The sequence below is a fragment of the Malaclemys terrapin genome, chromosome 9 (assembly GCF_027887155.1).
Source record: "Malaclemys terrapin pileata isolate rMalTer1 chromosome 9, rMalTer1.hap1, whole genome shotgun sequence".
Taxonomy (NCBI): domain Eukaryota; kingdom Metazoa; phylum Chordata; order Testudines; family Emydidae; genus Malaclemys; species Malaclemys terrapin.
In genome coordinates, this window is record NC_071513.1 from 32,517,983 (window position 1) to 32,542,059 (window position 24,077).

General features: G+C 41.3%; 1 long non-coding RNA gene across 1 annotated transcript in view; it reads right to left on the bottom strand.

Moving 5' to 3' along the window:
- LOC128842780 (uncharacterized) overlaps window positions 1-24,077 on the bottom strand; it is a 52,654-nt gene that overhangs the window by 23,803 nt on the left and 4,774 nt on the right. Inside the window, exons 2-3 of the long non-coding RNA XR_008446113.1 lie at window positions 20,610-20,771; window positions 1,344-1,431 (exon numbers count right to left, since the gene is read on the bottom strand). This is a non-coding gene — a long non-coding RNA (uncharacterized LOC128842780). The remainder of the gene's footprint in view (window positions 1-1,343; window positions 1,432-20,609; window positions 20,772-24,077) is intronic.

Consider the following 24,077-nt stretch of genomic DNA (forward strand, 5'->3'; position numbering starts at 1 on the left):
CAGCCACGTTAAAGCACTGCTGCGGCCAGCGCTTTACCGTTGCTAGTGAAGACATGCTCTCAGTGTGAATAAAGGTATCAGAATAAGGCCCTTAATATTTGAAAAGCACTTTGAGAACCTTGGATTCAAGGTGTTCTGTATCTATGTACACGCTTATTATTATTTTGCATTTAATTTTCTATTTGTTTGATTTTCCTGCATGACCCTAGACAAGCTTCAAGTCTCTTCCTGCAGGGAATTTTACTTCTTAGCCAGAGTAGAATGCTTTTTTGCAAGGTAGTTTATTAAATTGATTCCGCAGAAAGCTTTAGTGAAAGTTGGGTTTCCTTGGTGGTTTTTTAATGAAAAGACCTATATAAGTGCCTATTCCAGCTTCTTAAAGCCCAGTACAAATATTCTTCATAAAATGCACCTTTCTTTATTGTGTCAGTTGCTTGGCTTTGAACAGATCTCTCTCTCTCAGTGGATGCATCGTAAGCTGTGAAGCTGTGTGCAAAATAGGAAGATGCATCCTGAGAACAACATTCATATGAATAAATCCTTGGACTGATTCTCCTCTCATGCTGGTGCAAATCAGCAGTGATTCCATTGATAGCAATAGCGTTCTGCTGGTTTAAAACCAATGCCAGTGAGAGGAGAATCAGACCCTCTTCTCTCCAAGGTGTGTTGTCATACAAATAAGTAATTAGTGTAGCAACTGTGCTGCAGGGCTAGCTGCCTGACCACTGAACAATTAAAGCAACTGGTTATAGGAGCTGTAAGTAGTTGCTTCTGAAAAACATATTATCCTCTAAGGGAAAAAAACCATATTTTTCTTGGCTAATTCAGTTAATATGCAATAATACCCCAATCAGCTTTGATACTCCTCGTACGATATTCGTGGAATCTCTAGTGTTCACACTATTACGGCTCATAGCTTAGTTTTGTGATGACACCTCTAACACAATATCTCACAACATTCTTAGCATAAAAATAGGGGCAAGGGAAAATGTGTACATGAAACATTATATATGTATTTTGCTGTTATCTGAGGTTTCAGGTAAAAAAGAAAATTCCTTTTGTTCATCCTTCACACAAAGCTCATAAGCACTGGGACCATTACATGCACATCAACAATAGCAGAAGACTCATCCTGCTTTCCTGGAATGCCCGAAATCCAATGGAAGTTTGAGTACTCACAGAAGATAGGATATGGCCTATGATTTTCATACTCTATCATTAAACACTTTATAATTTACAATATTAAAATGACAGCATCACAGAGAGTTAGCAGTGCACAATTTAATACACCCTTCTTCCCCCACAGAACACAATTAAAGTTTATTTAGAAACTCATTTCTTACCTGAAATCTTCTCCTGTATTAGGTGTGATCCCCTGAAATCTGTCACCAAAGCCATTTGACAGGCTTCTCCAGAGCTTAAAAGTTGGAGCTGGAAAAAATAAGATTCAATTGTTAAATGAAATCAAGTCATTAGGGGTAAAAAAATATATATGAAATAAAAAGAAAATGAAATAAAATCTATTAAATTTTAAAAGAAATATTGCTAGGTGATTGCAGAGTTCAAATGATCATGGAGTCTTAACTCTAAAGAAACAGATCAATTTATGCTAGGTGTAGTAGCAACTGAAATTTGTTAAAATATTGTTTTGGTGGTCTATCCTGTACGTAGGCCTCAGTCTGGTGTCTAGCAGATAGGTGTCCACATCACAATACCTTTCACTACCAGATCAGTAACTGTCACCACTATTCAAGGTCTGATTCTCCATCATGCTAAGATCTTTTCCCACCATGCTGTCAATATAAGGATGCCTTAAAGCGGGCATAAACAGGGCCTAGTAGAGGGAGTCTCCCTGACCCAGAAAGAACTAGATTATGCTCTATGTTGGCACTGATCCCAGCCCCCAGCACAGAGAAGATGTCATGGCCTTGTTGGGAGCATGCCAGGGTGCACTGCAATATGCCTGTTTTCTGCTTCCCAGGTCCCGTAGTGGGCAATGGGAAACAAAGTGTGATTTAGAACAGCCATGAGGCAGGCCTCTACCTGCCCTCAGAATATGCAAGATTGCAAAAATGACAAAGCTACATTAAACACACCCTGTCTGAAGATCTCAAATGCAGGAACAGGCTAACCAAGATTCAGCCCCAGACATTATAAAGTTGAGAAAACAAAAGGCTGAAGGCTCGTACCTATTCCCATTTATTTCAATGAGAGAGAGAGACTGAGCCGTGAATGAGTTAAGAGAATGAAGGACACAGGGAAGCTTGAAGTGAAAAGTGATTGTACAGAAATCTCTAGGGTTGCCCATATGGGACCAGCTGTTAATTGAGAAAACAGATAAACCCAACTCTCCTTATTAAACATGTTACAAGTTTTTAAGGAATTGGATGGCATTTTGTCTACTCTCTTTCTGTGGCATTTTTATTACCTACAAAATATGGGTTAGTGTCCCTAAAGGAAACTCAAACAGTAGGAAGTTGCTACATCTCCTGCTCAGATTAATGTTTACAAAAGAAAGCCTCTCATCTCAAGTGGAATTCTTCAGTCGGTAAATGTGTTATCTGCAGCATTAAAAGTAGCTGTGTACTCACTGCAAACCCTACAGTGCTAAACAAGCTAAGGATTTTCCTAAAGGCACTTACAATAGTGATAGTATTTCTCACTGAACAAAAGATATTTAATGGTTTATAACCTATACCCCATAATCTATCTAGATACTTGTACCATAATATGTAAGGTCACTAACTTTCAGCACTATATGGTTAAGTTACTGCAACATTAATTCAATATGCCAGATCACTTCTTTAAATCTAAAATTTCTTAACCCCATTTCACTTTCACTTGTAATGGCTGAATTGTGCCCTTAAGACACATCCCCATATCAAATGATGGAGGGGAGTCATACAAAGAAGTAAAGGGAGGAAGAATTTCTCTGAAAGCTCTCTGGCACCTAAAGTGAGCATGGCTTTTGCTCCTCTATGTGCTGATCTGCTTTGTGGCCAGTGCAGTAAAGGGAAGGGGGCAGAGTCACATGCATCCTTGGGGCACATGAAAGAAATCGCTCCCAGAAACACACAGACTAGAATTCTGATTGGAGCATGCACCAGGGGAGGCTTCTTGCTGGTTCCCACCCACATGATATCCTGTTACAATCCAGCACTGTGCAGGTGAACTGTTACTAATTAAACATTCCATATATTGTGTGATAATACATGTTCTCATTTAGCCTTTTCAGGACTTATGAAAAATCCTTTATTTTAGAACTTCTTTCTAAAATAGAGGTTGATGAAGGGACTAGGGTTTGGGATGTGTATTAGGGCACATACACACTCAATTCAATGGGAGCTTTGTCAGTTTTGTGTGCATCAGGTTTAGAAACCACCACTCTCACTGGGGAATACTTGGTGCAGACCTAGGCAAAACCAATACTTTCCCCACATGTCCCTGAATGCTCCTGCATTTAAAGATAACAACATTTTTCAAACCAACTAAGCTAATCTCTGTTCTACAGTAGGTTATTCCTTGCCTTCAGCAGCATCAGTTATCTTTAGATGTAGTTAAGAATTATGGTACTGTGGTAGACTGGAACATTTTTCTTTTATTTCATTGAACTGGTTCAGTGTCTTCTGCTAAACAAATATTGGAAAGCTTTAAAAGGTGCTATATTGGCTGAGAAAAGGCCTGTGGGAATCTAGCAGACACAAGGGGATGGCATAATCATTCTCTTTTCAGGAGTTCTTCTTACTTCTCTTATCCAGACCATTCCTGATATTCAAGTTTCTAAGTGAAAGCTAAGGTGTGTTTAATGGAGGATCCATAATGAAACAACTTCAACAGGGGCAATTAAGGGAGCCCCAGACCAGAATATCCCAAAGCTCAGGCCTTAGGATTTGAAGAAGGTTTCTCCTTCTGAGTGCTCTTTCTCCCCCTATGGCAGAAAGAGGGTAATTGAACCTGGGTCTCCCACAGCCCAGGCAAGTGGCCTAACAACTGGACTAAAAATTATAAGATGAGCACCATCATTGGTGGCACCTGACTCATCTCCACAAGAAACACCTTATGAGCCTAAGCCACTTGACTCCTGATTCCCATTTGCAGATCACTAAGCAGAGATTGGACTGCTGGGAGATGCTTGACTTAGACACCTATTTCTGAGAAAGGGGTGGGGCTTAGCACATACCTCTCAAATGGGCATCTCCCATTGGCTATTTTAGGTGACTCCCTGCTTAGCATGCTGGCTTTTATGAATTGCATTCTTATGCACCTCTCTCTCCCCATTCATTGTATAGGAGCCTAGGTACCAAACTCAGCTTCGTGGAACACAGAGTTGTTCCTAGGATTTTCCAAACACCTAAAAGTTAGGCTCCTGTTACAATGCTTAATTACTTCATGAATCCCACCTAAAGTGATGAGAATTAGCAAATTAAAAACAGGAAAGTTTCTAAGGGAATAGAAAACAGTAGGAGCAGAGTCACCAGTGACAAAAGAAAGAGCTTAGCCACTGGAAAGGACAAAGCATAGTGTCAAAAGACACATCTAGAGCCTGAATCTGATCTCCCCTATTGCGGTGCAGATCAGGAGTAGTTCCACTGAAGCTAATTAAGTCATACCCCAGTGAATGAGGTAAGAATCAGGCTCATATGGTAGAAAGGAATATATAAGTGTAAGATACAAAAGGAGACAAACACATTAAGACAGCAGCAGAGAGGAATTATGTTAAGAACCTTCAGCAATTTGTCATGCTGAGACTTTTTCAAACCTCACCCATATAGTTCTACAAATTGTGGAAACCCTCTTTGCAACCACCAATAATCTATACCTGGAGCCAGACAGAGAATTCCTCTAAATCTTCTATTTAGTCTGGAAAAACTAATTTAATTAAACAAGGGTTTGTGTTGCTAAAAAACACACAGAGTAATGGGTTGCTCTTTTCTCTGCTGATCTATTTGTGGGCAATTACTGTGGCAATGAATCAGGTTTATCTGATAGGGAAAAATTACTCAGTTTTATGTAGCCTTCCCTGGGGAACTGCACTGTGATGTGGTGAACATGTTTTTGTGTTCCAATGAGTCAGAGTGATGCTGATGGGAGTTTTAACTCCTGGTAGACCCAAACCAGAATGGTCGAAGGCCTTGTCTACACTACCCAGTTTTGTTTCATCAACAAAACAGTGGTGGTGTACATTACTACAATGCTACTTCTGCCAACAACACTCTCCTGCTTTGCCAACAAAATAAAACCACCTCAACAAGAGGTATAGAGCTTTTTGCAGCAAAGTTATATTGACAAAGTGTCGGTGTATACACCGCGCTTGGTTATGTCACTGTAAATGGCCATCCTGACCATTCTGCTCAGCAATTCAAACTCCACTGCCCTGTTTCCAGGGCATATTCTCAGCTGACCACAGTGGCTCCATGCAGCAAATGCTCTCCTGCTTGGAACACACCTGAGTTGTTAGATCTGCTGGCACTGTGGAAGGAGGAGGCTGTGCAGTCCCAGCTCTGCTCCAGCTATAGGAACTACAATACCTACAGGCAGATTCTTTGTGGCTTGTTGGATAAGGGCTACAGCACTTCTGGATGTACAAAAATAAGGCAGCTGAGGCAGATGTACCAGAAAGCAAGGGAGGCAAACGGTCGCTCTGGTGCTGTGCCAAAGAAGACCTGCCACTTCTATAAGAAACTGGGCTCCATGGCAGTGAATGCCAAAAGTAATCTGGTGTTGTTTCTTTCCCTGGCACACATGAAGGTCAGGTAACTCCGATTCCTGTTCAGATTGGGAACTCATAGACTTTAAGGTCAGAAGGGACCAATTATGATCATCTGGTCTGACCCCCTGCATGCTGCAGGCCACAAAATCATCCCTACCCCTTCCCTGGACTCTGCTGTTGAAGTCCACAATCCTGGGGTTTAGTGACTTCAATTGGCAGAGACCCTCCTGCTAGTGATCCCTGCCCCATGCTGCGGAGGAAGGCGAAAAACCTCCAGAGGCCCAGCCAATCCACCCTGGAGGAAAATTCCTTCCCGACCCCAAATATGGCGATCAGTAAGACCCCGAGCATTTAGGCAAAAGTCTCCAGCCTGACCCCTGTTAGCCATTATATTCATAATATACTACATGACCATCTGTGATATGTAGACAGCAGTGCCAGATTCATCCTTTCATACAGAGATGGTGGGTGCGCAGTAAACATGGGCTGTTGAAAAATGCCACGAACTGCAGTCGGAAGACCATGAAATCATGGGACAGAAAGAACTGCATCATGGACATTGAGCCCACACCCATGATGCACTGCAATCCACTCCACCTTCCCACAACTCCTAGCTGCAGAAGGTGGTGAGTAGCACAGTGGGATAGGTACCCAGAGTGCATTGCTTCCACTCTTGATGCTAGAGCACCCAGGGTGGATGCGGTCTGCTGACAGAATGTAGTGTGAACATGCACAAGCAATGTAATTATACCAGTTTTTGATAGTCAGCTTAATTTGTGTATACAAAACTTTGTAGTGTAGTCAAGGCCAAAGAGTAGGGGCCAGACCAAAAAAAAAAAAAGAGGCAGCGTGCTGCTCCTCCAAGCTGGAGGTAGAGAGAGATGCCAACAACCACTCCTCAAAAATAAAGTTAGGTTATAAAAACACAACAAGGTAGCCATACTGACAAACAGCAGGAACACATGAATGGCAGAGCCTGGCCTGTGCCCTAAACAACATCTAACAGCATAGAAAGTCAGCATGCTTAGACTATTAAGTATGAGTCATTACTTTGGAACACAAGACAAGGCAGAAAGGTATGTATGTGTGCACATATTTATTGGGGAGGAAAGAGTGCAAGGTGAGTGGTTGGCTGAGGAGGGGAATTGCCATATTGTGCCATCCTTTTATAAGCAGATCAGCCCATTGTTTACAAGAAAAAGTCCTGATTTGTTTTGTTTGATAAAAAGCTGCATTATTCAGCCCTATTGAAAAGCCACCTGAAATACCTTCTGGTTGCTTAAATCCATGTAATTTTTTTAAAAACCTCAGCTTCCCTCTGAGAAGGACCCTTTTGTCTCCGAAGGCTTGTCTACATGGTGGGGGTAAAATGATATATGGGGGCATGATTTATAAAGATCACTAATGTGTTGAACATTAGTGTGCACCAGCAGGGTCTATGTGGACCAATTAAAGGTTCCCTAGTGTGCTTTAAGACAGTGCTGTTTGAAACAATACTATGCTAAAGTGCACCAGCAGGGTTTACACAGCTCAATTAATGTGCAACATATTGTGCTTTAGAAATCACCCCACTCCCCCAAAAGAGTACATTTCCCCACCATGTAGAAAAGCTATGAAACATTCTCAACAGCTGGATAATGCCTGGGAAAAAAAATGGAAGGAATACTTTAACTTCTGACAGCAAAATCTGATCAAATCCTAGACACCTTGGGCCTAATGTTCCTTTACTTACATCAGTATAAATCAGAAACGACTCCACAGAAGTCAGCTAGCTTTACACCAAAGTTAAACTGATTAGCTGAACACTCCTCATAATCTTAAATTTAGCTTCATCTATGCCTTAGGTCTTAAAGAGAATCAGCCCTAGTGTATCTACTGGAGGACATAAATATGTTTTAATATATTTATAAATACCCCCAACTTCCTGGCTCTGGGTACATGCTCATAAACATTCAGAAGCATACACATGCGCACGCACACACACGTCATAGAATCATAGAATATCAGGGTTGGAAGAGACCTCAAGAGGTCATCTAGTCCAACTCCCTGCTCAAAGCAGGACCAACATCAACTAAATCATCCCAGCCAGGGCTTTGACAAGCCGGGCCTTAAAATCCTCCAAGGAAGGAGACTCCACCACCTCCCTAGGTAACGCATTCCAGTGCTTCACCACCCTCCTAGTGAAATAGGGTTTCCTAATATCCAACCTGGACCTCCCCCACTGCAACTTGAGACCATTGCTTCTTGTTCTGTCATCTGCCACCACTGAGAACAGCTGAGCTCCATCCTCTTTGGAACCCCCCTTCCGATAGTTGAAGGCTGCTATCAAATCCCCCCTCATTCTTCTCTTCTGGAGACTAAACAATCCCAGTTCCCTCAGCCTCTCCTCATAAGTCATGTGCTCCAGACCCCTAATAATTTTTGTTGCCCTCCGCTGGACTCTTTCCAATTTTTCCACATCCTTCTTGTAGTGTGGGGCCCAAAACTGGACACAGTATTCCAAATGAGGCCTCACTAATGTCGAATAAAGGGGAAAGTCTTTTCAAAGGGAGACATAAAAAGCTAAAAAGGATGACCATGTCCTCACTTTTTTATTAATATATTATGGAAAGACTTAGAAGCCCCAAAGAACATACTTTCCAGACCTAACAAGTTGGAAGATAAACCAGAGAAAACAAGTGAGAAAGATGCAGTCCTAAAGACTGCCACATACAGAGCACCATGCCCCAGCACACATACCTGTGTCATGGGGTAAAACAGGCAATGAAGTCTACAACTGTTCCATGCTGATGTGTGCTGGGCTGTCTATGCAAAGCAGCGCACAAATCAGACAAAAATGCAATGTACCATTAAGACTCAATAATATTATACCATAAATAAATTCCTCTGAGGACTCTCTCGCTCTAGAGAGAAATGCCCTGTAAGGAAAATGCTCAAGGATTTGTTTTTGGTAAAAAGCTTGCAGGGAATGTTTCATTTGACAACTTTCCTGCTTCCCTGTATTCTCCAAATAAGGTTTTTACAAGATCTAAACAGCCCACAGGTGAACTCAGCCTATTGCTTGACCCGTTTGGCCCATCATGATCCCTTGTAAAATGGTACCTTGTAAAATGGTACCCAGCTGCTCTCTCAGTTCCTCCCATTCATAAACATGTATTTAAATAAAAATATACATTTTGTGGAAATAAGTTTGAGACACATATTGAGCCTGATTTTCAGAGGTACCTATCCAAACAGCTCCCACTGACTCAAATGGAGTTCTAAAGTGCTAAGTATTTCAGAAAGGCAGGTCCCTACTGTATTAGCGAATCAGAGACAATTATTCCCATATTACAAACAAAATCCATTTTCATCAGCTGTATTCAAGAATTGAAACTAAGTAGCAAGAAAATGATGGGGAGAAAAAGGAAAGAGGATCAGAAAAATGACACCATGTAGAGTCCTCATATAGACCATGACAGTTCTTGGTTATCACTTCTGTACAGTATTTTAATCATCTATGCCTATGAATGCTATTTCCTCAAAGGCAACAAAGCTCTGATTTACAAAGAAAAGGAAATTCTCCAGAGTTGCTGTATTATTCAGCTTGTACTGGATAGAAATTACAGTTCCATTTTTGCAAGATAATATTCGTGGCCATTTTGGTGCTCTGAGTATATTTTCTCTCTCCAAGGGACAGATAGATCCCTTATTTCCATCATAGTTATGGACAAAGAACAAAGGATCATGAGATAGATCAGCATACAAAATCAAATTTACCATGGCAAGAATGTATTGCCAGGAACTTAAAATAACCTGGCAACCCCAGAGCATCCCTCTGAGGGAACTATTCATTTAACCATATTTCTTAAACATGTTTACACTCAACAGTCTGGGAGTGATATCTACCAGGAAAAAAACACTTCTTGACCCAACAACATCCTACTGACTACTTTGAATTAAATTTGAGCCAATGCAGATCGCCCAGAGGTCCAAAGAAAAGGAGAAAGAGAGGTGCTGCAGAGAAAAGGAGCTAAGTTTTCTCTTACATGTTATTAATGTGGGAGGAAGGGTGGTCCAATGGCTACAGGATTGGGTTGTGGCAGAACCAGGTTCAATTCCTTGTTCTGTCTCAGACATCTTATATGACCCTAAGCAAAACACAGATTATGCACTTCAATTCCCATCTGTAAAATGAAGATTAGCACTTTCCTACAAACCAAGGATTTGTGAGCATAACTACATTAAAGATGGTGAGGTGCTGAGATACTATGAAGGCAGTATAATTATCTCAGATAGATAGAGACTAAGGCCCTGAAAATACTTAACCAGGTGTATAACTTTAGTCACAGCATAGTCCCACTTAACTCTCAAGAACTACTCAGGTTTGCAAAAAGTTACTCATGTGCAACTGCAGGATCAAGGTTTAAACTGTTGTGTTCAGCGCAGTGAGAGGATTCTTCCAAATACTTAATATAGATATAATTCTTTGCAAAGCCTCCTTGTTTCTTGTGACAGTCAGATCTTTACTCTTTTGAAGTAGTTATTGATGAATCAACCATTCATATGTGTACATAACAAGGTTTCCTTACAGTGTGTCAAGTCAAACCACATAATTGAGATTCTCAGATTTACTTATTGTGCTGGCTCCACTAAACACCAGAAATTAATTGACTGTCTCTTACCTTCATATATTTCCATAATGGGGTCCTTTCAATGTTATATTTCTTTTGCAGCTGTGAGAATGCTACAAATTTGCCATGGAAAGTAACCACTAAATTTTCCGATCTCTATCTTTAATCTCTGTGTTGTTCCAGATGGATACACAGACATTTTTACTTGTTTAGAATAAAGTGAACTCAATACTGAAAACAAAACCTTTCTCATGAAGAATTGCTCGCAGGCAAAGATACCTGCTATAGTTATGGCTAGAACTGAAGGTTATAGGTACTAGCTGGAAGCATTCCTGTTCTATGTCAAACCGTCTAACAATTTCCTCATGCTCAGACCTACTTTTCTTACTACATTCCTTGTGGTCTTTTCTCAGGTTTAAATCAAAATATACATGTATTTACACCAAATGAGATCTATATCATCTCAATATAGGTGGACTTTTCTTCTTTCATGTTTTTTTTTTCCATTGGTAGACCTCAACACACTTTACAAAGGAAGTTATCATCTATTTTACAGATAGTGAAACTGAGGCACAGATTTCTTTTTAATGACTTGCACCAGGTCATCCAATAGCAGAGCCAGGAATAGAACCCAAGTCTCCTAAGACCCAGTCCAGTGCTGTATGCATTAGATAACTCTGCATTGCCTTTGGAATAGGCCTAGGAAACTAGTTCACCTCTTTCTACATAACTGATATCTATTCACAAATTAATTCTTGCTTTGCTTTTTACTGTTGGTTATACTTATGTACTTCTGTATTTTAGATTTATCTTTACTCTCTCTCTCTCTAGATTGGTTATTATTATGAGGTATATCATGCTCCAGGAACACAGTTTTAATATGACCCCTCTCAACAAACCATCACTGTTATCCCATATAGCCATGTCAGGAAACAGGCTCAGACTGGATGGGAACAGAAACTGTTGTCCCTAGAAGCAAGCTCTTCAGGCAAGAGTTGAAAATGCAATCAGAATAGCTCAAATTGTTGCTCCCCATGCTGGATAAAAAAGGGACTTTATTCTTCAAAGCCCTAATCCTGCACACACTTGAATAGATGCTTAATTTATGCACCAAAACAGTCCTACTCACTCAATCCTCCCTTCCTTCTATCTACCTGGCTTCTGCCATCAATCAGTTGGTCTAATACTATGTTCTGGACCAACTTCACTTTCATGGGCCACAAGCATGACTCAAATTAAAAAGAAAGTTACCAAGATGGCTGAACATGTTGATACTGGGGAGTTGCCATCCATCATTTCAATCACTGAGACAACCCACATGTGTAAATTTAAGCATAAATGTTTGTAAATCTGGTGTCTTTTGTAAGCTATAAGTTTACTTTAAACTTATAAAAGTAACTGCTGCATCAAGCTTTGATTTTGAAACTCAGCCGATAACGAAATTAAAAAAAAAAAATTTTCCACACAGGTTATCAGAGGTAAAAGAAAAGAGAGTCATAGATTAATACTTAATAAACAGAAGCAAACAGCACACATTTATCACTTGCATAAATTCTATTTTATTCTCACACCCAGAGAAAGGGCAGACAAAGTCAAATATTCATCCAATATTGGCAGATTCTTGTAATATTTCCTAATACTTTTCATAAAGTTTTATAAAATTTTAAAATGATAAGAAATAAAACTAAGAAGTGTTTTACAAGCTCTATTATGTGTTATGTTTGTATCAAATTGGCACTATATCAAATAAGCCCCTTACTTGATCTGGCTAATAAATCCTAATATGATAAATTGATAATTTAATGTCAGAACTGAGAAGGCAAGATTTGTATTCATTAACTGGTAGCTTCTGAGCATTTGTCTTTCAGTTAGTTGACATTTCCAGAATATGAAAGTTAAAAATAAAAACTCATGGTAGAAGTTACAATGATAAATACTTCTGTTGTTTTTACTTAGTCTTTCCAATCTATTAAATGGAAGTTTTTTAACTAAACTAATACATTCATTGTACATAATCCATATCATTAATCCACTACCTTCTGTGACCTCTATATTTTAGGGCAGATTGTGACCTCTATATTTTGTTTACTGAGAATTTGGGGCACACTGAACAATGACACTAAATAATAGTGTCCTAAATAATTTGGAGAAAGTGTCATTTCCTAGCACCCTTAGAAATCAGATGACTATGAAACCAAGGGTCTGATCTAAAACCCATAGCTATCATAGAATCATAGAAGATTAGGGTTGGAAAAGACCTTAGGAGGTCATCTAGTCCAATCCCCTGCTCAAAGCAGGACCAACACCAACTAAATCATCCCAGCCAAGGCATTGTGAAGCCAGGCCTTAAAAACCTCTAAGAATGGAGATTCCACCACCTCCCTAGGTAACCCATTCCAGTGCTTCATCACCCTCTAGGGTGACCAGATGTCCCGATTTTATAGGGACAGTACCGATTTTTGTGTCTTTTTCTTTTATAGGCTCCTATTACCCCCTAGCCCCGTCCCGATTTTTCACATTTGATGTCTGGTCACCCTACCACCCTTTTAGTGAAATAGTGTTTTGTAATAGCCAACCTAGACCACCCCCACTGCAACTTGAGACCACTGCTCCTTGTTCTGTCTTCTGCCAACACCGAGAACAGCCGAGCGCCATCTTCTTTGGAACCCCCCTTTAGGTAGCTGAAGGCTGCTATCAAATCCCCCCTCACTCTTCTCTTCTGCAGACTAAACAAGCCCAGTTCTCTCAGCCTCTCCTTGTAAGTCACGTGCTCCAGCCCTCTGATCATTTTTGTTGCCCTCCGCTGGACTCTCTCCAATTTGTCCACATCCTTTCTGTAGTGGGGGGGCCCAAAACTGTATGCAATACTCCAGATGTGGCCTAACCAATGCCGAATAGAGGGGAATAATCACTTCCCTTGATCTGCTGGCAATGCTCCTACTAATGCAGCCAATATGCCGTTAGCCTTCTTGGCAACAAGGGCACACTGCTGACTCATATCCAGCTTCTCATTCACTGTAATCCCCAGGTCCTTTTCTGCAGAACTGCTGTTTAGCCAGTCGGTCCCCAGCCTGTAGCAGTGCATGGGAGTCTTCCGTCCTAAGTGCAGGACTCTGCACTTGTCCTTGTTGAAACTCATCAGATTTCTTTTAGCCCAATCCTCCAATTTGTCTAGGCCACTCTGGACCCTATACTTACCCTCCAGCATATCTACCTCTCCCCACAGCTTAGTGTCATCTGTTAAACTTCCTAAGGGTGCAATCCATCCCATCATCCAGATCATTAATAAAGTTGTTGAACAAAATCAGCCCCAAGACCGATACCTGAGGCAGTCCGCTTGATACTGGCTGCCAACTAGACATCGAGCCGTTGATCACTACCCATTGAGCCCGACAATCAAGCCAGCTTTCTATCCACTTTATTGTCCATTCATCCAATTCATACTACTTTAGCTTGCTGGCAAGAATACTGTGGGAAACCATATCAAAAGCTTTGGTAAAGTGAAGATATATCACATCCACTGCTTTCCCCATATCCACAGAGCCAGTTGTCTCATCATAGAAGGCAAACAGGTTGGTCAGTCATGACTTGCCCTTGGTGAATCCACGTTGACTGTTCCTAATCACCTTCCTCTCCTCCAAGTGCTTCAAAATGGTTTCCTTGAGGACCTGATCCATGATTTTTCCAGGGACTGAGGTGAGGCTGTATTTCCCCGGGTTCTCCTTCTTCCCTTTTTCAAAGATGGGCACTATATTTGCCTTTTTTCAGTCATTCGGGACCTACCCCGATCACCACGAGTTTTCAAAGATAATGGCCAATGGCTCTGCAATCACATCAGCCAATTCCCTCAGCACCCTCAGATGCATTAGATCTGGACCCATGGACTTCTGCATGTCCAGCCTTTCTAAATAGTCCTTAACCTGTTCCTTCACCACTGAGGGCTGCTCATCTCCTCCCCATACTGTGTTGCCCAGGACAGCAGTGTGGGAGTTGACCTTGTCTGTGAAGACCAGAGCGAAAAAAGCATTGGGTACTTCAGCTTTTTCCACATCATCTGTCACTAGGTTGCCTCCCCCATTCATTAAGGGTCCCACACTTTCCCTGATCTTTTTCTTGTTGCTAACATACCTGTAGAAACCCTTCTTGTTACCCTTCACATCCTTTGCTAGCTGCAACTCCAGTTATGTATTGGCCTTCCTGATTACACCCCTGCATGCTTGAGCAATATTTTTATCTTCCCCCCAGTCATCTGTCCAAATTTCCACTTCTTGTAAGCTTCCTTTTTGAGTTTAAGCTCACCGAAGATTTCACTGTTAAGTCAAGCTGGTCACCTGTCATATTTGCTATTCTTTCTGCACTGCAGGATGGTTTGTTCCTGTGCCCTCGATAAGGCTTCTTTAAAATACAGCCAGCTCTCTTGGACTCCTTTCTCCCTCATAGTAGGGGATCCTGCTCATCAGTTCCCTAAGGGAAGCAAAGTCTGCATTTCTGAAGTACAGGGTCCGTATTTGGCTACTCTCCTTTCTTCCTTTTTTGAGGATCCTGAACTCAACCATCTCATGGTCACTGCTGCCCAGGTTGCCACCCACTTCTACTTTCCCTACCAATTCTTCCCTGTTTGTAAGCAGCAGGTCAAGAGGAGACCAGCCCCTGGTTGGTTCCTCCAGTAGTTGCACAAGGAAATTGTCCCCAACACTCTCCAAAAACGTACTTGATTGTCTGTGCACTGCTGTATTGCTCTCCCAGCAGAAGTCAGGGTGATTGAAGTCCCCCATTATAACTAAGGCATCTGTTCTGGAAACTTCAGTTAATTGTCCGAAAAAAAACTTGTCCACCACATCCTTCTGGTCTATAGCATGCGCCCACCACAACATCACCCGTGTTACTCTCGCTTCTAAACTTAACCCAAAGATTCTCAACAGGCTTTTCTCCAGTTTCCTACTGGAGCTCTGAGAAATCATACTGCTCTCTTACATATGGTGCAATTGTCAAGGGGAATCTTTCCACTGACTTCAGTGCACTTTGGATCATGCCTTAAATGCTCAGCAATCACTTTGCAGAATATAGAGTAGCAGTTTCCTTTTGCTTCACTATCTGTAAGTGAATTCTGTGTAACTAGATATTACAGCAAAGGGAATAGGGGAAAAACCTGTTTTTGCCGATATTTTGAATAGTTTAGTTGCCCCTGAAGTTTATTACTCACACCTCAATATTACTGATCACCCAGCATCAAAATGAAGATTGTAGTTCTTCACAGTACATGGACAAGCATTGAATAATGAAGATAGGGGTCAAAGACTAGACTATCAATGATTCTGAGCTACTATTTCACATTATACAAGAAGGACCTGAGGTCTATAGTACCATTCCATTTTTGATTTAGGAAGAGCATATCATGCTACCATTCTCCATACTTTCTGATGATCTAGTAAACCTTGAATTAGACCTAGTACTTGTTTCCTGAATATTTCTCACATCTGGTCTCCAACACTCAAACACTTCTCCAATAGCTGGTCGCTTTCCAATTTTTATCAAAATGGTCACTATTATCCACCTAAAATATCACTGTTTGACATATATTCTGAAAAATTACTGTCCCATTAATAATCTTCTGTTAATTTAAAGTGTTTTAGAGAAGAGTGTTGCACTTGATCTGTATTATAAACATCAGCAAGATACTTTAGCATAACATTTAATCACTCTTGAGACTGCTCTTGTGATGGTTTGTAGCAGTCCACCGTTGTTGAAATTTTTATTCATCTGTTTCTTAATTTAACACAGAAAGACAATGGGGTCAGTACAAGTACTAGGTGGGACAATCATGCAGTGTGTTAGGTTAGATTTTCCTCCTGTTTTTGGAATCACTTTAGATGTGTTGCATACCTCTCACAGACACGTTTGAATTGTGGAGAACAGCAGAAAACAATTTTAATGGTTTTAGTTTTCCTGTTCTACTAAATAAGGTCATGTTCAGGAACTAACGTCTCAGTTCCTTGTAAATTTTCAGACAAATCTTGCTCCCTTCACTCATGGGAGTAGTCCCATTCAAATGAACATTAGCAGGACTCATATCTCAAAATAAATTACAATATGTTTATTAATTTTAGTATTGAAATAGTTTGATATCTTAGGACACATACTAGATCGCTGCTTGTTAACAAGTACAATATATATTTTTGTGTGTATTCTACTGTAGTGTCAAATAGATATTTACTTCAATATCTGCTACCTTTAGTTTATTCAGGAATTTTCCTTTAGTTAATCATGGAATTTACTGAACCTTCAAAAATCAACAATCCCATTTTGTGTGTTCAGTATGCAATATTCAAAGGTTGAGGTTTTCATCACTGCCTTAAAATAATTGTAAGAGTAAACAGCATTTTCCTTATTTTTTTATTATTCTATACTTTACTGTACTGCATATTCTATGATTTTCTTTATTTCAAAGGAAAGTAGAGGTCTAAACAGCTGAATGACAAGCAGCAGTGAGGATAGGATTGCCAAAATTATATGATATATCTAATGCTTTGCACTTTGTCATTGCATTCTTTTTCACTTATCAGGTGATATAGTCAATCACTTGTGAAGATATTTTCATTTTGCAGGATACAAAGCCTAATTAATCATCACACTTTAAATCCTAGAAGCAATAATGAGTTCATACCCCAGTTGATTCACCTTGGGGATGTCACTTAACTTCTCTGTGCTTCAGTTTAAATAACTGGAAAAAAATAGCATTTGGCAATAATCACCATTCAGTGAATATCTGATATACTACAGGTTTCCTCCATACTAAGGGAGAATAGCAGCTGTGGTCACTATTTTAAATATTGACTTAGTAAGAGTGACCATTGTGCAAGATGTTACAAACATCTCAGGTTTGCATGTTGTCCTGTCTCCCTGAGGAAAAGTACAGTATCAATGATTGTGCTTCAAAACAATTAGGCTATCACTGCAATACTAGGTTTACATGAGATATTGATTCTTTTAACATAATTGCTTTTTCTTTTTGGAAAAAAGATAATCAAGAAATATTTTAGTTTACCTGACTGTATTTCAGAGAATAGTCACTACTTATTTTTAAGATCTTTCCTTTCCTAAAAGCCTGTAATATTCTCTTGTGTCCTTACAGGTTTGTACTTACTGACTTGATTGTAGTCTCTCATTTACTTAATGTCTTGACAAGCTTATAATGCTGTAGCAAAATGTAATTAGTAGCACTGTGCTACTTTCTAGGCTTGGGTAGTTTGTTAAGTTCCATAGCTTGCTTGTTTCATTTTAAAGGCCAGATATTCTGTTCTCTTAGCTTCTTAGAAAATGAGAACATTGAAACAACTTGGCTTCTCCTCTCAAACTTCTTGATATTTCCATCACTGTTTTCGTTTTCAGAAAAAATCATTTCCTCAGTGCACAATCAAGTTGCACTAAAGATTTCTCCAACACCAAAATACATGTCAAAGAGATCAACAGAAATGTCTCAACACATTGCCCTCAGAAGTAGTTTACTGCAAAACCCAACCCTGAAGACTCACAATTTCTTTAATATGAGCCTGGCATCTGTTCCTCTTTATTATTTGGTACTGACATGCACTAATTCTAGAGAGGATTAGGTCAAATTTAGACTCAACCAGCATTGATGGGGTTCTCCATTCAGCACACCATCATGGACATGCTGGAGGATGGGTTAGATTACATTAAAAATAACTTATAATTTTGTCTTTCTGAAGGCAATATTTATTTTATTGGACAAGGGAGTAATTAGAACTCATCTTGCAACTTATGTTCTCAGCAATTTACTCATCCACTTTTTACTATTAACCCACATTCTTATTTCAAACCTCTCCCATACATATTAAAATCTATATACGTCTTTTTTTCTTAGTTGAAAAAAAGATCACTGGATTTATTTAGCAAAGAGTTTAAACAGGAACTACTGTAACATCCAACATATTTTACTCTTGCTGAAAAATGATCCTATCTTGCAAGCTGCTTAGAGTCCCACTGAAGTCAACAGGGGTCCATAGAGGTCCAAGGCTCCACCCACATGAACCAGATTGCAGGGCTAGAACCTACGTATAGAATAGCCTAAAACATATCGCAATAAACTATCTAGTTGATACAGCAACTACTTGTCCCAGCTCAGCAGTCAGAATTAGGGATCTGATTTTTTAATTTGTTTTGTGAATGTACACAAGTGAATGGTTGCATACTGTAAATTAGGGCAAGTATTGGAATATAACTATATCTTGTTTGAATAACTAGATTATAGAACAAGACTAGAATAGTGACTGAGTGGAAGGACACGTTGCAGTGCTGCAAGAACAGAAATTAGTGAACATTTGCCCTTCAAAATGATGTGTGCCCAGAGGAGTGCCTGCATATTTGAACTGGTTATAGAAGATTTAAAAAATATAAAACTTACACAGGTGCTCTCCGGCACCTCCTGATACATGAATTGAAGTAGACTCTATTTAGCTATATGTTGTTGCACTCGGAATAACCAAGAGTCACTGGAGCAGAGGAACTGGAACCCAGGTCTCCCACATCCCAAGGGAGTGCTGTAACCATTTCTTATGCTGGTGCACTTTTGCTGGTCCACATGATTCTATTTATCCAGTGTGCAACAGCTTCAACAGATCAGATAGAGAGCCCCACATCAGAATATTCCATAGCCCAATGGTTAGAGCACTCACCTGCGCAGTGGTAGATCCCTGTTGAAGTCTCTTCTCCCTTCCAAGGAGGGAAGAGACTTGGTCTGGGATCTCCCACATCAAAGGTTAGTACCCTAATCACTGAGCTAAATGTTGAGGGACCTCATCATTATCCCCCACCACTTTGCAAAAAACAGCATGAACAGCAAAGAGGGCTCCTTTCTGAATCTCTAGCAAAGATAGGCATATGCCTGCAGCCAGGATTTAAGGCACCTATTTCTATGCAAGGGGTGGGGTTAATATACACCCTTCTGTTCAGCATCTCACACTGGCTTAGCTTAGGAGCTTCTCACCTAGCTTGCTGGCTTATATGAATCATAGCCTAAGGCACCTAGCTCTCTCCATTCATTGTAGAGGGAGCTTAGGCACCTTACTCAAGCTTTGTGAATCTCATGGACTTTCTAGACACCTAAAAATTAGGCATGGCAACACTCAGCATCACAACACTTCACACTTTTTATCCATCCAGGCCAGAGGTCCTAGTTCTCTTATTGTTCTAGGAGGCACTCTCTTTTCCGCTTACACATTAGATCAGGAAGGTAGCAGCTTAAACGAATTCATAGCCTTGCCTTACCTCAAAGCCTTGAGTCAAAGCAATCAATCTTATCGTGAGCAAAGCAAAGCAAAGTATCTAACACTTAAGTCAGGCCAGGGTCCTAGAGCCTACAACTAATAGTAATCACTGGGATTACCCCCTCCGCCTTCCTGTTTAAATATAACCCCAGCTCTAGAGTGGGGCAGGGTGCTCCTTGATTGTGCCCAGGCTGTTTTGACAATAAGCTCCAGATTGCCTTTAAAAGGGTAGTATTCCTTGCCACACACTCACTGGAGTAAATGGTAAATGGTTGAGGTAAGGAGTGAAGGATTAGACCCTACATTTTAATGGTGACTTAATGCATAACTGCTAATTTAAGGGTTGCTTGCACCTAAATTGGAATCATCCAGTACTAGTTACCATACAGATACTGGACTAGATGGAGCACTGATGCTGATCTACTCTGGCAAAGCCTGTTTTCTTAACATATATTCTATCTGTCTCTGAAACACCTAGAGACATTCACATCTTGCACAGAATAGTAGACAGATAGATAAGATAAAAGCAAAAGAGACCAGTTAGATATGCAGTCCCTTGTACATAGGCATATTAAAAAAAAAATCTATACTAAAAATGGATTTCACAAGATTATAAAATTTAGTCAGAATTACTGCTTTAAAGTAATTTCTAAGCTTCATGTATTTAATTAGCTCTGTGACTCCCTTTTTTTCTATTAGCCCCAGAATCAGTAAGTTTCTAAAGTAAAGGTAAAGAATTGTCTGGCAATATGATTTTTCTGGCCTATTTTACTTGTATGCACACTCTGGATATTTTTGAAAATATGTTAAAATTGACATTTAGTCAGAGCTCTATTCAACTGTTCTAATTTTGCAGCACCATAAGTTATCTCAGACTTATAAAGTCTGGTATATACAAATTACTCATACACACTGCTGGCCCAGTGGCAATAGCTCACAGTGCCAATTGGAAGTCCTAGATTTAGCAGTTTAGGCAACCTCTCAGACAGCTGCTGGGCTTACCCTGTTGAATGACTCAATCTTTGATGGAGGGGGGTCTGCCAAGTGTTAAATGCACTAACATTCCTTAATGGTTGAATCATTCATGTGGTAAAAGTGATAGCCACAAGATGCCACTTGCATCAGCTTCAGCCACATTCAAGTAGCTTTGGCTGCCTGTGGGAGCTAAAGGAGAAAAACATACAAATAGTGAATTATATACAGAAACAATAGCAAGAGCAATTTATGCTTTATGCAGCAGCTTTTATATAAGAGGGTGCTGCACAATGTTCTCCAATGTAATGACCTCAATCAATGAAAAATCACAGGCAGGAGTGGGACCTGTGAGGTGAGCAAAAATGCATAATGAGTGAGAGTCTATTTTTCAGACCCAGATGTTGTTTGGATTCAGATTCTATTTTTTCCAAACCAATGAAATGTGGGTTGAGAGGAAATGGGATTCAGAGAAAAAGGGTGTGTGTTTATCCTATCCCTAAAATAGGTAAATGGGAGTATGGATTTGAATTTGCATTATAAAAAAAAACAGGAGAGGTTCCTGGAAATTGCAGGGAGGGATAGCAGGAAGTTCACTTAAAATATTCCAGTTTAGGGGCATCTTTAGAAAAAGGTATCCTGTTAGTTCCCTTGAAGTCACTACGTAGTCCATACAGTTCATCATTTATTATATAACCAGCTGATGCATCATCATGAATGGCTAAGCATCAACAATTATAGAAGCTTGGTCCAGTACTCTGGACAGTAACTAATCAAAAAGGCTTGAAAATAGCCAGAACTTTAAATGTAATTGAAAATCTTGGAGAAGATATTGCTGAGACTTTACATACCAAATTGTCATCAAAATAAGAATAATGTGCACTTCTATAGAACCTCTCCTGAAAGGGTTTCTCATTTTTCAGTGAAGAATCACAACACATTCTTTATTTTACACATGGGGAAACTGAGGCACTGGGCCAGTAAATGATTTGTCTTAGGTTAGTGTCGGGGACTCAGTACCCATAGGGCAAGGTTCATTGTCTGACCGCAGAGAGAGACAGGCAAAATCAGCAAGGTCCAGTGACAAGCTCTTTATTGAAGAGTGCACAAAACAATAGAGAGCGGCCCGTCTCCAGAGAGAACCAGCCACGGTTTTAACAGCTAGTAGGGTTATATAGACAGTTCTGTCACGTCATAGTTAAAACAACCCAACCCCGCTTTATTAGTTAGAAAGCTTCTAATATTCATGCATATCTATCTTCTTTGACACTGCAAACAATTTGTGATGCCTCAGCAACTTCTTATCAGCTTTGTTGTCATGTACCAGAAACTAGGAGAAAGGAGGGAGTTAAGAACAGATGAAGAACAGAAACAGGGAGTGGAGACCAGGGCCAGCTCTGGCTTTTTTGCCGCCCCAGGCAAAAAAGCCTCCCGCCGCTCCCCCCCCTCGCCCCCTGGCGGGGAGCACAGCAGGAGAGGGCAGCGAGCCTGGCTGCGGCCCCACTCTCCCTGGCCAGCCAGAGCGCCGGGGGAGGGCGGCCCCGCTGTTCCCGGCCGGCCTGGGGGAGGGCGGTGAGCCCGGCCGGGGCCCCGCTCTCCCCGACCAGCCGGAGCGCTGGGGGAGGGCGGCGAGCCCTGCCACGGCCCCGCTCTCCCCGGCCGGCCAGAGTGCCGAGGGGAGGGCGGCGAGCCTGGCCGCGGCCCCGCTCTCCCCGACCGGCCAGAGCGCCGGGAGGAGGGCGGAGAGCCCGGCTGGGCACTGCTCTCCTCGGCGGCCAGAGCGCCGGGAAAGGGTGGCGAGCCCGGCCGCAGCCCCGCTCTCCCCGGGTGAGTGCCGCCCCCCTCCAGGTGCCGCCCCAAGCACATGATTGGAGGGCTGGTGCCTGGAGCCGGCCCTGGTGGAGACTGCAAGTCTCCATATGTCCAAACAAACTGTTCCTAGCACATCTGGTACAAGAATGCGGCCCCCCCTCTTATCTCGTTCTCTGCAGCTCAAGCAAGCATGTCCTCAGGTTTCACAGAGAGACAGGAATGGCCCAGCAACTACTGTTAGCCTAACTTTGGCTAAGCTGGCCAAACAACCTGTTCTATATTCCATTTTCTTGGGCCTAACAGTCCCCCCTTTGTCCCTGGAGTGCCTTGGAGGGACTCCTGGGACAACTAGCTGCTATGAGTGGTGAGCTTGGAGTTGATTCCTTTTGGACGGAACACAGCTTGGTACCCATCCAACATCCAACCTTTATCATAACATACAAAGCTAGCAGGCCACATATAATTACAATGGCACTTCAGAGTACATTATGGAGCCAACCACCTATGTTTGGAATCCAATTGAACAGGTTACTCCACCAGGATTCAACCCGCTCCCCTCCATGGTCCTTTGCTACTTGTATGAGGTGGTTTGCTCTGTCCCAAGTGGCGTTATAAACATCAGGAACATATACGCAGCATTCTTGCCCAATTAGTGCACATGTTCCTCCCTGAGAGGCCAGTAAGATATCTAGAGCCAAGCGGTTCTGGAGAACCATCTGCCTTAGTTTTCTCTGTGCGGTTGCCAAGTCCACCAGGGCATCGGTGGTAGTCTAATTTCCCAGATGTCTCGGTGAATTACCCAATCCCATATGCATCCTCCCCATGGACCCAGCAGGATTCGGTATGTGGGAGCCCACACCCCCCCAACCAGTCCATATGCTTGGAAGGAGCACTGAGAACATCCGCACTTCCACCCAGAAAGTCTCCAAGTATGTCTCCATGGCCACAGATCAGATGGTACTCCTGATGTGTCTGTAAGGGCAGTGGGCCAAGCCTGAACATGCTAGATCCCACTGCAATGCCTTCCCAGCCTTAGTGATATTCAATACCATCTCTGTCAGCAACTTCTGGGTCATAGAACTAAGGGCGGAGATAACATGTAACTCACCAATTCCAGCCTGTACCTGGGTTAGCTGTGCCCCAGAAATAAGGCTTGTGGCCTTCTTTAGTTGCCCCAATTTCTTATCATGTTTTTGGTTCTTAAAAATATTTCAAACTGCTGCTGTACTATTGCCCCCATCCCATAGGGATCCGGTCAAGTCTCTCTTCTTTCTAGAGGAAATAACCTAAGCCCTCTGTTGTGCTAATCTAATAGCAGCCCCCTTTGAACAATTTGGGTATGTAGAGGTGATCTGGAAACTGGATAAGGGCAATGAAAATTTAACAGTCCCTAGTGTAGTGTTAATCACAGTCCATCCATATCCTAATACATCTCTCTTTTGTGTAGTACTATACCACATCTGTTGGTTGAACACCTTTATGTATTTCCGGAAGGCATTGATATTAATGGCATAAGAAGGGGTGTATTGCAATAAGGTACAGGTAACATTATTAGTCACTGGAATAATTTCTATGCAGGTAAAAATTTCCAGTGGCAGAAGAAACTCTTTGGGTATTTGTTTGATTATTCACTAATTGGGTGACCAAATACCAATAAGGGCCTCTTTCATTTAACACAGTGCAAAT